The following is a 14,898-nucleotide window of genomic DNA, read 5'->3' on the forward strand; positions in this document are numbered from 1 at the left end:
ACTCATTTACCATAATATGCTCAGTAGATGGTAAATATATTAATTTTTATTCAAAGTTTTCAGTTCAAGCAAAATTTTTATTCAAAAAAATTTGAGTTTTATTATGTGCAAAGTGTTGTACTAGCACTAGGAAAACAGCAGAGAATAAAACAGAAATTTAAAAAAATAATAATGCTTTCCCTTGCCCGGCCAGAGTGGCTCAGTGGTTGAGCATCGACCTATGAACCAGGAGGTCATGGTTCGATTCCCAGGTTGCGGGCTCGATTCCCAGTGTGGGGCGTGCAGGAGGCAGCCGATCAATGATTCTCTCTCATAATTGATGTTTCTCTCTCTCTCCCTCTCCTTTCCTCTCTGAAATCAGTGAAAATATATTTAAAAATAAAAATAATAATAATTCTTCTCCCCATCTAACAAGATAAATATGATGGAAAAGAAAATATCAGGCAATTCGGATAAATGAAAAGGGTCACACATTTTTCAGTGCAGTAAGTGGAGAAGACCTCACCCCATTTGAGTTGAGACATGAAAATGATGAGAGAGCAAGCATATGCACATCTGTATACAGAGCACTCCGGGCAGAGGGGACAGTCGCCGGCAAAGCTCTAGAAACCACAGTCCACTTTGTAGGCAAGTTCACACATGTAGATTGTTTAGAGTAAGGATAGGACTCTGGGAACATCAGCACCTAAAGCTACGCAAAGAAGCACAAACCCGAAAAGGGAGAGAAAAGAAGCAAATGGAGAATAGGAAATGATTCATTGAATAGAATACACGTTAAATATTGTGACTCTGAGTAGTCACTGGAAATTAAAAATGAAAGAGATTTTAATGACATTTGTGCTTATGAGACAAAGCAGAATGCTGGTAAATGTTCGGGAAAATCAAATATTTTTTTAAACTGGAAAAAATTATCCCCAAGTGGAATAAGGAAACATTCTTAAGCGATGGAACTATAGATGAGTCTCCTGTAATTTCCAAATTTCAAAATGAGCACGTGCAGTTTTTACTACCAAGTGGAAATGAATGCAACTTTAAAGAATTATAATAGCCCAGAAGGAAAAGGACTAAATACATTTATCTTTGTTCTATCCTACATGCAAGAAGGCATGCCAATATTATTATCTGAAACAGAAATACATTCTTAATTGGAAAGTTTTGTTTTTTAACCAGGTAAAGAGCAAAGTTATACTATATTCTACTTTTAACCTTAAGCAATTAAAGCTTAAATTTACTTGATCAGATTTTGTAAACCCCCATGACAAGCCTGTCAGAATTTCTCAAAATCTGGTCTTTAGGCTACTTGGATTTCCAGTTTTTCTGAGAGGTATTTTGGTAATGTGACACTCATTGCTGTTAGTCTTGCAGTCAAGTAAGCCTGAAACACCAATCAGAAAGAATATATGCACCCCTATGTTCATAGCAGCATTATTTACTAGTACAATAGCTAAGATCTGGAAACAGCCCAAGTGTCCATCAGTATATGAGTGGATAAAAAAACTGTGGTACATTTACACAATGGAATACTATGTATCTGTAAAAAAGAAGGATCTCTTACCCTTTGAGATGGAGGGACCTGGAGAGTATTGTGCTAAGTGAAATAAGCCAGTCAGAGAAAGACAAGTATTACATGATCTCACTTATATGGGAAATCCAATAAACAAAATAAACTGGCAAACAAAATAGATCCAGAGACATCAAAGCATGCAACCGACTGAGGATCTTCAGAGGTAATGGGCGCAGGGGAGGATAGAAGAGATCAACCAAAGAACTTATACGCATGTAAGAATAACCCATAAACACAGAAGGCCTGGGGAGGGGACAGGAGTTGGGAGGAGAAGGGTCAATGGGGGGAAAAAGGGGAACATCTGTAATTCTTTCAACAAGAAAGATCAATTTTTTTAAACAACTATACTTTAAAAACTACATTTTAAAAAACTGTATCAGCCCCCATATTATCATCAGTTTTCCAATTATTTCCAGGATTTTTTTTTCTTTGCTGGAATGAATTGGTTCAGGGGCTTTTATTCACCCCCAAGAAACATTAAGGTGAAACTCCAACTCCTTTTTATCATCCCAGAACCACCTCATCAAGAGAAGCCATAGTGGATGCTCAGTGAATGTCTGAGAACAGTCATGCCCAGCATCAAGATGTTCCAGTCAGCAACGGACCACATACACAATAATAGTCCCACAAGCTTATAACAGAGCTGAAAAAGTCCCATCGCCTCCTGACATCCTAGCTGACATAGAGTCATAGTGTAACAGGTTACTAATGTTTGCAGTGATGCTGGTGTAAACAAACCCACTGTACTGCCAGTCATATACAAACACGGCACATACAATTATGTACAATGCATAATACTTGATCATGATAATAAATGACTGCTATGGGTTTATGTATTTACTACACTTCACTGTTTATCATGACTTTAGAGTATACTCTTTCTAATTATATAGTTTGCTGTAAAACTGCATGCCATGTTAGGCCAGCAATCTGCCTCAAATATCTCATGTTGACCCATGACTCTTGATTACATAATTTTCTCTTGCACTTGATTTAATCTCATGCTGTTTTATACATTTAGTGTAGCCTAAGTGTCTAGTGTTTTAAAGTCTACAGTGGCATACAGAAATGACGTAGCCCTTCACATTCACTCACCACTCCCTCACTCACCACTCCCTCACTCATTCACTCACCACTCCCTCACTCATCCAGAGCAACTTCCAGTCCTGCAAGCTCCATTCACGCATGTCAAGTCCCTTTACAGGAGTACCATTTTCAAATCTTTTATACCATAATTTTACTGTGCCTTTTCCATGTTTAGATATGTTTAGATGCACAAATACCACTGTGCTACAATTACCTACAGTATTCAGTACAGTGACATGCTATACAGGTTTCTATCCTAGGAGCAACAGGCTATATACGATGCAGCCTAGGTATGTGGTAGGTTATCCATCTGGGATTACGTAAGTGCACTCTATGATGTTCATACAATGATGAAGTCGCCTAATGACACATTTCTCAGAACAGTTCTTATTGCTACTTTACAGATGTAAAAAGAGAGGAACTCTGATTTACCCAACAACACCAAAATGCAAAATACAGCCTCCTGATTCCCTCTATCGTGATCCCTCTTTTGCCTTCTAGGTTTCTTGGTTTATCTCAGTGGCACATGCCTGCATTTACTTTGACATGTAACAATTAGTCCTGAGTTCTGCCAAGCTCTGACTTCTCAGCTAAGCTTCCACGCTGAAAATCTCTGTTCTCGCTGGAACAATCCTCATATTCTCATGTGCCTTCTCTCTGTTAATGGCATCAATATGCCCCTTTTTTGTCCTTAACAGCTTCCAGCACCCTTCTAGTGGCCCTGTCACTCACATGTAGCACCTGGGCCTTTCTTAATTACGACTCTTCTGCTGACATGAGCTTTTCACCCAACGTGTCCACTGAGCACAGAATCTTGCTGCAAATCTTTACTCCAAAGAGAGTTCACTCTCTCTCCATCTCAGATATTCAATGGCATTTTGTGTAACCCTCGGTTTAGGACACGTATCGCTGTCTGCCTGATCTTAGGCATTTGTCTCTGCTTGGCTCTCCATGCTTATGAGCTACTTTCTTGGTCATCGTTTTTCTCCTCCTTTCTCCTTTCTTCTTCTCCTATTGTTTAATGTCCTCAGCCAAACACAGGGGCTTCACCACCGAAGATTTCAGCTGCATCAAACTGAGTTGACCGGGTCTCATATAAAGTGACTAGTGAACTTGGAAAAAGTCTGGGTCATCCTACCTCAGCCTTTGAAGCTTTAGGTCTCTATGTCTAATCAGAAAGTAAAGCAAACCCTGTGGAACTGCAATAAATACTGGATACAGAATGACTGCCTCATTTTCTTGACATGACAATAATCCCTCTCCCAACAAATCCTCATCCAAGATGGCAAAGCAGCCCCTTAACAAAAGGCAATTCTGTTTCATCCCTACCCTCCGCTGATTACCGGAGCTTCAGGGGGTCCTCTGATACTCCCACAAGGAAGCCCGCCTGTAATGAGTAACTCCGCCTCTCTGCTCTGCTCCCGAAGTGGCCCACAGGCCTTCCACCCATGCCGGGTGTCCCACCCAACCAGAGGTTCGCAGATGCCAAAATATGTGCTCCCAAGTGCCCCTCCTCGCCTGCCAGTTGAAGCGGAGTCCTTGTGGAAATAACATTCTCTGTAATATTTGTTGTCTTGGTGCTCACGCAGCTGGAAATAGTTTTCTTGTTCCCTGTTCATCTCTCTCTGAGGAGCACTCTGAATTGAGTAATATCGTGCTGTACCGATTAAAGAGGAGCCACCCGGGCTCCTTGGACGTGAAACTTCCGACCCATGGTGGCAGCCTCAACCACAGCCTCTTTCCAACCACAGAGAATAGAGGCAGGAGGGCGTGCGTGTACACACAGACACGCGCACATACATATATAAACATACTAGAGGCCCGGTGCACAAAATTTGTGCATGGAGGGGGGTTGTCCCTCAGCCCAGCCTGTACCCTCTCCAATCCGGGACCCCTCAAGGGATGTCCAACTGCCCGTTTAGGCCCGATCCCCTAAACGGGCAGTCGGACATCCCTCTCACAATCCAGGACTGCTGGCTCCCAACTGCTTGCCTGCCTGCCTTCCTGATTGCCCCTAACCGCTTCTGCCTGCCAGCCTGGTCACCCCCTAACCACTCTGCTGCCAGACTGTTTGCCCCCAACTTCCCTCCTCTGCCAGCCTGGTCACCCCTAACTGCCCTCTTCTGCAGGGTTGATCACCTCCAACTGCCCTCCCTTGCAGGCTTGGTCCCTCTCAATTGCCCTCCCTTGCAGGCCGGGTGCCTCCCAACTGCCCTCTCCTGCTGGCCATCTTGTGGTGGCCATCTTGTGTCCACATGGGGGCAGGATCTTTGACCACATGGGGGCAGCTATATTGTGTGTTGCAGTGATGATCAATCTGCATATTACTCTTTTATTAGATAGGATATATGGGTATACATAAACCGCCCCCCTCCCACACATCCCACACATATGTAAATATATCTAAACACAAACATTTGTGCAGGTTTCTATAAGCAAAAAGACAAGTATGGAAGGCTATGTAACAAATTGATGACAAAGGGTTACATCAGATGGGTAAGGTTGAAGTGGCAAAGAGAGATGATTACATTTACTCTGACACGTCTATATTTTTGAATCATTACCAAAAAACACAGATCTTATAAGTGAATGCAGCTCCCTTCTTCCGGTTGGAACACTTTCTATTGGTTCATATCTCTGAGTGACCTAAATAAGGTAAGTAAAATGCATTAACAAAGCAAAGTACGTCCCATGACAACGTGACCTCAAAATAGGCCTGACTTCCCAGGAATACTAGATTGGAATGATTCTAGGAAGCAAGTTATACAGTGAATACAGAAATCCAAACACAAGTCGGGTTGAAATTAAGAAAATCCAAAATGAGATGAAAGCCAGCATTACAGATAAGAAACAACTACGTCTGTCTCTAGACTTGACAACTGACAGGTAGACCTGGGGTAAACCATTTCAAGTTTACAAAAAGATGAGAATATCAGGCTCTGTTTCCTTCTTCTCTTACGTAAGAGGGAAAAGCTAACTGACCTGGAAATACTGAGACTCCTGTGAAGAAAACATTCCTGAAGGTGAAGAACAGCTCAACAAACGTGCTCCATATCTGAGGGGATTTCAAAAGAGCTTGTGTTGTTAACATAATGTGACAGGATACAAGCTCCCTGGGAGATGGGACCTCACGTCTTGTTTGTCTACTGTTCCTCGGTAGTGGGAGGTGTGCAACAAACATCTATGGAATATGGAGTGGAGAAATGAACAAATAAAAGATTAAGAGACAAGTAAGTGAAAACTAGAATTAGCAACCAGATGATATCAGTTCTTATTGCCACTTTACAGATGTAAAAAGAGAGGAACTCTGACTTACCCAGCAACACCAAAATGCAAAATAAAGCCTCCTGATTCCCTCTGTCGTGATCCCTCTTTTGCCTTCTAGGTTTCTTGGTTTATCTCCTACGGTCCTTCCAGATCCTAATTTTCCAGGAGCCCTCCCTGCACCCACACCCACCCGAAGCCCTGCACCCACACCCACCCTGAGGGTCAGGTGCCCCGTGCTTGGTGCTCCCATAATTATCTCGTTCATCATCCTTGTTACACTGACTTGCAATCATCTGTCAATATGTCTGCAAGCTCCTCGCAGAGGGTAGGGAGCCTTATTCACCCCCCACCCCTTTCCCCTAGGACCCAGCACAGGGCTGGGTGTACAACAGGCCGTCAGCTCAGTGCTGCTAGGGTTGAACAGAACTTGTTTCCTCTGCCCTGAATCAGTTCTCCTTTCAAAGAGCGAGGAATATCCTTCTGTTGGGGAAAGAATTTCAGAATGAAGGCAGTTCAGGGACTGGTCAAAGACAAACACGTCAACATAGAGAAAGAAAACTGAGTATAGAAGATTTACATTAAATCAAATGCAGCGCATTGTTCTGAAATTTAAGAAAATGAATAAAGGGAAACTTGGGGAGAGAGAGAGAGAGAGAGAGAGAGAGAGAGAGAGAGAGAGAGAGAGAGAGACAGGAGGAAGGAAGGAAGGGAGGAAGGAAGGAAGGAAGGAAGGAAGGAAGGAAGGAAGGAAGGAAGGAAGGAAGGAAGAGAATGGTTCACAGTAGCAGTCTCTGTATAGTGAATCCTAAACTTTAAGAAGCATAGGCAAACATCATGGCCATAATATACAAAATTTTCTTTGGAAATCCCACTCCAAAGAGATCCATGATGAAGTGTTATTAATTAAACTTTCTTTTTCTCTTTTAAAGAAAGAGGCTAGTTTTGAAATCATGTTCTCTTCTCTCCACATTAAATACAACAAACAGCGTGATCTACCTCATTCGGGCTTACACATGTTTGTGTTAGCACTGGACTGAAGTGAAGAGTCCATCCTGCCAACATATCCCTTTTTTAAGGCAGGGCCACAGAAATAAAATAAATTACAACCTACATCCATGTATGCCTACATCCATGTATTCTTTCACTTCTGAAAAAAAAAATTGACATCTACATGAACTTCAAGGTTAAAGTTTCTACAGCACAGATCAGATGACAGTAGCTAACGTTGAAGTGTTAAAACAATTTTCTTTGCCCCATCTCCATAAGTCATTAACAACAACAACAATGCTACTTTGAAATCATACTAATCTGCTGGGGAAAAAATGCCAGGGAATATAAATAAAATACCTTCATGCCTACTCCCCCCGCCAAAAATAAAAAATAAAAGAGTGTATCCTTCTAATAAATGTAGAGTCTACTAACCTTGGGTTCCTTCACTTAATTAAATGATCAAACAAGCCAAACCCAAGATCCCTTGCAGAGATTAAGCAAACTGCTGGGAATATTCAAATTGTATTCAGAAGATAGTCAAAAGAAGCTGACCTAATCTCCTTTAATTACTGTCTCCTTGGTAACCCAGCATCTCCAGATTCAAGGGCTATGAGAACATTGACCCAAATCAACTCCACCTTGGACATGCAAGTGACAAGCCATCCATTCCTACCCAAGACAGAGGGATTGGGGTGTGAAAGGAAACCTACAGAGCTGCTAAGCACCTCTCTCAAAGGATCCCACAGACATTCTTCCTATATAAGAGATAATGAGCTAGACACCTTAGCTCTAGAGATTATTTTGGGGGGTTGGGAGAGAAGATGACAAAAAGAAGGTTGTTTAAAAAGTATTAGTCTACAGTATTGAGCAAGTTACTTCTATTGGAGGTTAAACTTACTGAAGGCTTTTCAGGGTTGGGTCAGCCCTCACTGCAATACTCAGGGTGCTACTCTCCCGCCCCCTCCTCCCCTCCATCCGCACCCCTACCCTTTACAAGGGCATTAACCCCAATTCCAAACTGATAATAATTCTTTCTCTTCTGTGCTGCAAATAGTCAACAACTGTGGTTAAATACTATGCATAACACAAACAGGGTCAAGAATGCTGGTTGCCATTGCAGTCATGTTTAAATCAGGATTAACCAGCAGTCCCATCCCTAAACAAAACAAAGCAAAGCAAAATACCTTCTTGGTCAGCTCTGTGCCTGGAGAGTGACTTTAACCCACATGCTCAAAAGGTCTAAACATAACACAATAGCATCATTATTTTTTACTAAATTAAATTTCTCAAAAGTAGAAAAAGCACTATCCATTGGGGGTTGGGGGGAAGGAACCACATATTCATTTATTCTGCAACCTGTATATAATTTGCATATGCTAGTGGCAGTGCCCTAGAACTCACTAGCCATGAATTACAATGGAATTTAATGGAATAAAAACCCAATCACCTCTCCATCATTTCACCCCTCACTATGCCCCAATATATGTTACTCACTGTCTTCCTACATCTTGGGGCTAAATAATACTTTCTTCTCCCCATCTCCATGTAGTGCAACTCCTTAAAATAACATCCAAGTTCCCCCATAATTTACCACCTTATATATTTCCAGCCCTCATTACCCTGGGACTCCAACCACACCTTTACCTCTCCCCAACATTCATCTTCTAAGAGTTGCATCAGCTCAGCCAGTGTAGCTCAGTGGTTAAACGTTGACCTATGAACTGGAGGCCACCATTTGATTCCCAGATTCCCAATAAGGGCATATGCCTGGGTTGCAGGTTTGATCCCCAGTAAGGGGCGAGCAGGAGGCAGCCAATCAATGATTATCTCTCGTCATTGATGTTTCTATCTCTCTTTCCTTCTCCCTTACTCTCTGAAATCAATAAAAATAAACATTCTTTTAAAGAGTTGCATCATTTTCATTCTTCAAGTCCCTTTCAGAAGTCTTCCCCAGAGTCAGAATTTAATTTTCCATTCCCTGGCATGCCAGGGTTCTTGGATTCTATAGCTGCTGCCCAGTTATGCAATCCAGCTGCTATATTGCCGTTAGCTGCATCTTTCCCCTCGCACTGCAGCTCCTTCTAGGGCTTCCTTTTCATCATACTAATATCTCCGCTAGAAGAGGATTTCGGTAATTGCTTACTGAATTTAAATTTCCTCCTTTTCTCACAACTCTGTAACATCCATAAGAGTTCTCCGTGAAACAGTTAACTAATAACATGATAGGGACTTTGTGGGGTAACATATCTATAATATATAAAAGCCTAAGTGACTATTACAACTGAACGACCAGAACAACCAGAACGACTGGTCGACCAGTCGCTATGATGCGCACTGACCACCAGGGGGCAGATGCTCAACGCAGAAGCTGCCCACGGCCAACCTCCGGTGGCCCCTGCCCCCGGACGGCTGGCCCTCATCCACCCCTGGTGCTAAACCATTCGTAGAGACCTGCTTCTGGGTTGTGGCTTCCTACATAGCAGAGCAGCTCCCTCGCTACGAACTATTGAAAGTCAGCCCTCGACACAAGGGTTTGTCTCACACCCGTCCTCTCCCTTCCTCAGGGGCCGCCAGCCCACAGTGGTGGTGGCACAGTGGCAAGGGAAGGAGGAGGGGGAGAGGCGAGAACTGCTAGGTGGCCCAGCGACCGTCACCTCCTCTCCTGACCCCGCCGGGGCCCTCAGGCCCGGGCTGGGATGGGGAACCGGAGGTGGGTGGCGGTGGACACAGCCCCTTTCCCAGGGGGGCCGAGGGCCTGCTCCCTCCTCAGGGCTGGCAGCCAACCTCCCGCGGTCCCTCCCCCCTAGCTGGCCCACCTCCGGCAGTCCCTCCCCCGCAGCCTGCCAACCTCCCTCGGTTCCCCCACCCTCCCCCCGCCCTGTGCACAAATTCATGCACTGGGCCTCTAGTGTGAAAATAAGAAAACAAACAGGAGTATAATACCAAGTCATCAAGGCCAGAGCAGACTTTTAGACTTGAAACCAAGAGTTTATGCTCAAGTTTTTACTACATCACACTTCACTTTAAAATAAATCATGTTCCTCAAGAAAAGAAAGGCCATGCAGTAAGCACAGACATTAAAATCTTGACCTCAGACTAAATTTCAAAAGTCATGATTTCCTTAACACAGGGAGCTTCCCAGTAAAAATTGTAGAGTGTATTCTGCCCAGATTGCAACTTTCCCTGCAAAGTATTTGAAATAAAGTTTCCCTAACAGTCACTATCAGACTGAATGTCATCATGTATCAAAAAGACTTAGCAAGTTCTTTGCATTTCCCAGGAGGTCTATCAGAACACATTCAGTAAAACCTTGAAAATGCTATGGCATATATATTTTTAATCAAATTACTCTTCAGAAAATATTCACTCCAAATGAAAATAGAAGTTTCAAAATGCAAGCTGCTGGAAGGGCTGCCACTTACACTCCCACCTCTGTTATTTTTTCCCCCCATCATTCACCGGGAAACTGGGGTCCAGGCTGAGTGTCCAAAGCTCTGGGCAGCAGCTGACCCACTTAAAAACAGTATGCAAATAGAAGGAGCGTGGTCAGCTGTAGGGATCACCTAGATTTTAAAGCTACGCAGGATCGCACATTTTAAATAATAAGGGTAATAAATGATTGACGGGGTATTACTGATGCCCTTATGGAGAAAGAAAGAAAAAAAAAAGAGAAAAATGAACTCCCAGCTCCAGGCTCTTCCCCCTCCAGGCATCTCCTGCTGCTGGTGTTTCTTTCAACCTTCCTGGCCCTCTTGCCCTATCACTTCCCTCCAGGACTAACCCCTTCACACTTCCTCTTTACCCTCTCCCTATTGTTCTCACATTTCTAACATGGGATAACCACCCCACCCACCCACCCACCCACCCACCCCCAGTCTCTAGTTTCTTGGGGAGCTAGGAAGGAACAGCAAAGATCACCAAACCCCTCCATTTTCTAGATGAGGTCACTCAGACAAGAGAAGGCGCTGACCTGACTGGCTAAGGTCGCACCACCAGGGGACGCGGTGCTGGCTTGAATTATGACAGCCCGGTCCTCCTGCCCGGCCCCTCAGTCCCTGCCTTCCCGCCATTCACTGCTTCTTTCTCTTGCTACTTGGCTTCTTTATCCTCAAGTTAAACGGTATCAAGAAAGTAGCAACCTTAACCTACTTACAATGGTGATGGTTGGTAACAATTTTGTATTGGGGGCAAATAGGCCCACTCCTGCCCGGATTTGGAGAATCTGGGGGCTGCAAGGACTAGCCGGCACAGAGTGAGTGAGGAGCGAGTGAGTAATGGAATTTAGTTCGGACCAGACAGCCAGAACTCCCTTTTTCACAGGGGCCTGCTCTTCTATTTGACAAGGGACTACCTCCTTCCGAGAACTGACCAGTGTTCCCAGCGCAGGGTCTCCCTTGAACCAGAACTGCTAGGAACCTCTCACTTCACAGCTAAGCTTCCTACGCCCGGCCAACGACACTCCTTCAAATAGGTGAAAAGCACGAACTGGTAGGGAGGGATAGAGGATTTTGCTCTAATTAAGAGCAGTGACGTGTTTTCGATACTCACTTCTGCACATATGTATCTATTTCAATGGGAAGCAACGCATTCATAGTGAAAGTTTTAATAGGCGAGCACTCGCTGGAAACCTACGTTTACGAAAAAGCCATAGATTTCAACAAAAAGAAAAAGAAGAGAGAAAGAGCAGAAGTAGCGGCAGCGAGCAACCACCCGTGGGCCCCCACCTCACCCCACCCCCGGACTGCAGGCAACAAATCCTGGATGCCGTCCTTCTTACACATCAAAGCCAAGTGGCAGCAAAGAAAAACAAGCATAAATTTTAAAATCCATTCAACACAGGCTAGTCGTCCTACACAAACCAAGGGGAGCCCGTGGATTTCAAAAACCACCACCTCAAAGCCAGGTCCCTCCCTTGCCTTGGATTTTCCAGTGACTTGCGAAGCGTGTTTGCTAAGCGGCTGGGCAGAAACTGAAGTTTCAAGTCCTCAGCCCGAGACAGACGACTGCGCGGAGCCGTCGGTGAAAAAGCAAGTGGTGCGGGAGCTCCAAGCTGCGGGGCGCGAGGTACCCCGGCGGTCCCCGTCCACCCGGGCGAGGATTTGGGGGGGATCTCGAGCGCCCTCCCCCGGGAAGCCTTCCCGCGCCCCCACCCGGCCCCAGGTAACCCAAGGCCACCTACGTGTCACTTAGGCGGGGGGCCCCCCCGGACGCACTGACCTGGCCGGGGGACAGGAGGGCCGGCGGCCCGGGCGGCTGCGGCAACTTCCCTCCCAGGGCTCGGTCGACTGGCTGTTTGGGGAGGCCAAGGCAACCTCGCCTCCTGCAGGCCGGCTTGCAGGCACGCACACCCACCCACGCCCGGCACAGGCGCGCGCGCACCCCCACACTCGCACCCCCACACTCACACGCCCACACGCACACACACGCTTGCACACACCGCCACAAAGCCCGTCCGCGCCAGGGCCGGGCGATCGGAACGCCGCGCCTCTGGGAGTCGGAGGCGACTCCGCGGGCACTGGCTCCGGGCCCAGGGGGCGCTGTCCCCCCGCCCCGCGCCCGCCCCTTTACCTGCGCGCCGCCTGGAGTCTGGCTCCCGCCGCCCCCGGGCTGGCCTCCCCGCTACGCGGTCAATCTCCTGGGCCCCTCGCCCCGCAGCCAGCGGAGCCCGGCCCTCCGCCCACCCCTCGGAGGTCGCCAGGAGCCGGGCCACCCCCTGCGCCCACCCCGCCGGGGTCCCGCGCGAGGCCGCCCAAGACCCAGGCAGCGCTCGGCCGGAGGACCGGGGGAGTCACCGCTCCGGAGCGTCCGCCCCCGCTGGGCCCCACTGCCCGGGCTTCGGCGCGCCGGCCGGCCGGGGCCACCGGAGAGGGGGCGCGGAGGGAGTGCCGAAACGGCAGCTCGGACGCCAACCTCTTCCTTCCCCCGCCTTCTTTCTTTTCAGCTGACTCCACGTAGCACGAGTCAGCAACTCCCGCACCCCCAAACTCCCTCCCCCTAAGCTCATTCCCCTACCTGGCGTGATACCCCCAGAGCCCCCAACCTACTGCGATCCCCTTCCCCCATTCATTCGCCGAACTTCCCGCCCCGGCAGCCGAAGCCCATTCATTATTTTACCAACTCCACCCCCCCTTGCGGCCCCCCCCCCTTCCCCCCCAGATCTGACACACCCGCGGCCGCCGGCTCGGGATCCCCACCCCCAGGCCCTCCAGCGCTCACCTCAGCGCGCGGCAGCTGGCGGGACTCGGGTGGGCTCCCCCACACGCTGCATTTTCCTTTCGTCGCTCTTCTCTTCCCACTTGAAAAGCTCTGGAAAACATCGCGGGGCCCGCAAAACCCCTAAGTACGGCCTCTCTCGTAAGTCAGCGTCCCAAGTTTCCAGCAGACGAAGTTTCTCCGAGCGCAGCCGCCTCTAATTGGAGGCTGCAGAGCACCGGGAGTCGACTTTGCGGCCGGAACGGTGCACACGTTTCCCGTTCGGAGTTTTCGATGGACTGGGTCTGCAGACCACGGGCGGTGTGCGTGTGCTCCCTCAGCTCCCCGCGTCCGTGATCACACACACTGCTCTTCCGCTTTCCCGGTGCAACTTTGCAAGTGCCAGCTCTCCATTTCAGAGGAGTAATGGAGGGCGGGGAAGGCACACCTGGAGGTGTGGGCAGGCGCGGCGCGCGGGGACGACGGCCTGGGGAATCCTTCTTTGGAAAGTGTCAGCCCAGCCAGGAACAGGTTCACCCAGGCCCTGAAACTGCACCCAGGCAATCGTGGTCGCTCAGGCCGCGCCACCCCCACCCACCTTTCCGCCTTGGTTCCCCAGGATTTTCGTGGTGCTGGTGAATTCTCTGCCTCTTACTCCACTGCTAAAGCCGCCACATATCAAAAGTAGCTGCTTAGAGATAAAAAAAAAAAAAAAAAAAAAAAAGCTTGGTGAACTCTGGCCTGAAATAGCATATAGACAGCCAGGGCAGCGAGAGGTAAGATACCAGGCAGGGCTGATACAAGGACATCTAAGAACTGCAGAACGGCGGGGGAGTGCTGCACGGGTGGCCGTCACTCGTTAGCCTGGGGCTTTGCAGAAAGGAGAGGTGACTACAAACCTCACTCGGGGAGGGGAAACCTTCTTGGAGGAAGTGGACATGGTTTAGGCTCCCGGGAGGTATGCTTCCAAGGCAGCACGACCACCTCCAGGGTGAGACTGCTGACCACCTGGGCTGAGGTCCCCTGGTGGTTTGCACTGGATGCTCCAGGCTAAGCCCTGGCTGGTAGTCCATTCCTACCGGAAGCTGTTTCCTTTTTAAACAGTTTTTCAAATCCCTTTTTTAGAAATCAACTTTAAACGGCTCTGCTTTCTCTCATTTCCTACCAATGTATGATTTATTTTACAATAAACCACTGAAAATATGAAAAAACAGAAATGTTAATACATGCACAGTACTAATATTGATGTATGACATGCAGAAAACGCATATAGTCTTACCTCACAAATAATGAGTTGATGTTAAATTCTAAAAAATATATATATTATATCAGGACAAAGAGGAAAATGTCCCCTATAAGATCTAAGTATAGCCCTGGCCGGTTTGGCTCAGTGGATAGCAGGGGTCCTCAAACTTTTTAAACAGGGGCCCCGTTCACTGTCCCTCAGACCGTTGGAGGGCCGGACTATAGTTTAAAAAAACTATGAACAAATTCCTATGCACACTGCACATACCTTATTTTGAAGTAAAAAAACAAAACAGCAAAAACACCCGCATGTGGCCCGCAGGCCGTAGTTTGAGGACGCCTGGTAGAGCATCACCTGAGGACTGAAGGGTCCCGGTTTGGATTCTGGTCAAGGGCATGTACTGTGGTTGTGGGCTCCATCCCCAGCAGGGGGCGTGCAGGAGGCAGCTGATCAATGTTTCTCTCTCATGGATGTTTCTAACTCTCTATCCCTCTCCCTTCCTCTCCGTAAAATCGATAAAATATGTTTTTTTTAAAAAAGATCTAAGTATAAT

The 14,898-nt window shown here is 47.2% G+C and overlaps 1 protein-coding gene across 2 annotated transcripts in view; it reads right to left on the bottom strand.

Moving 5' to 3' along the window:
• The window catches only part of LPAR1 (lysophosphatidic acid receptor 1), a 118,950-nt gene extending 105,420 nt beyond the window's left edge, over positions 1-13,530 (bottom strand). The window contains exon 1 of one of the 2 annotated variants that reach the window (XM_008141805.3): positions 13,124-13,530. The gene's annotated coding sequence lies outside the window, so the exon portion shown is untranslated. Of the gene's footprint in view, positions 1-12,124; positions 12,254-13,123 lie in introns of those variants that run through there. The other variant, XM_028145851.2, reaches the window with a different exon arrangement.
• Positions 13,531-14,898: the final 1,368 nt, after the last annotated feature.

The sequence above is a fragment of the Eptesicus fuscus genome, chromosome 15 (assembly GCF_027574615.1).
Source record: "Eptesicus fuscus isolate TK198812 chromosome 15, DD_ASM_mEF_20220401, whole genome shotgun sequence".
In the NCBI taxonomy this organism is placed as follows: Eukaryota; Metazoa; Chordata; class Mammalia; order Chiroptera; family Vespertilionidae; genus Eptesicus; species Eptesicus fuscus.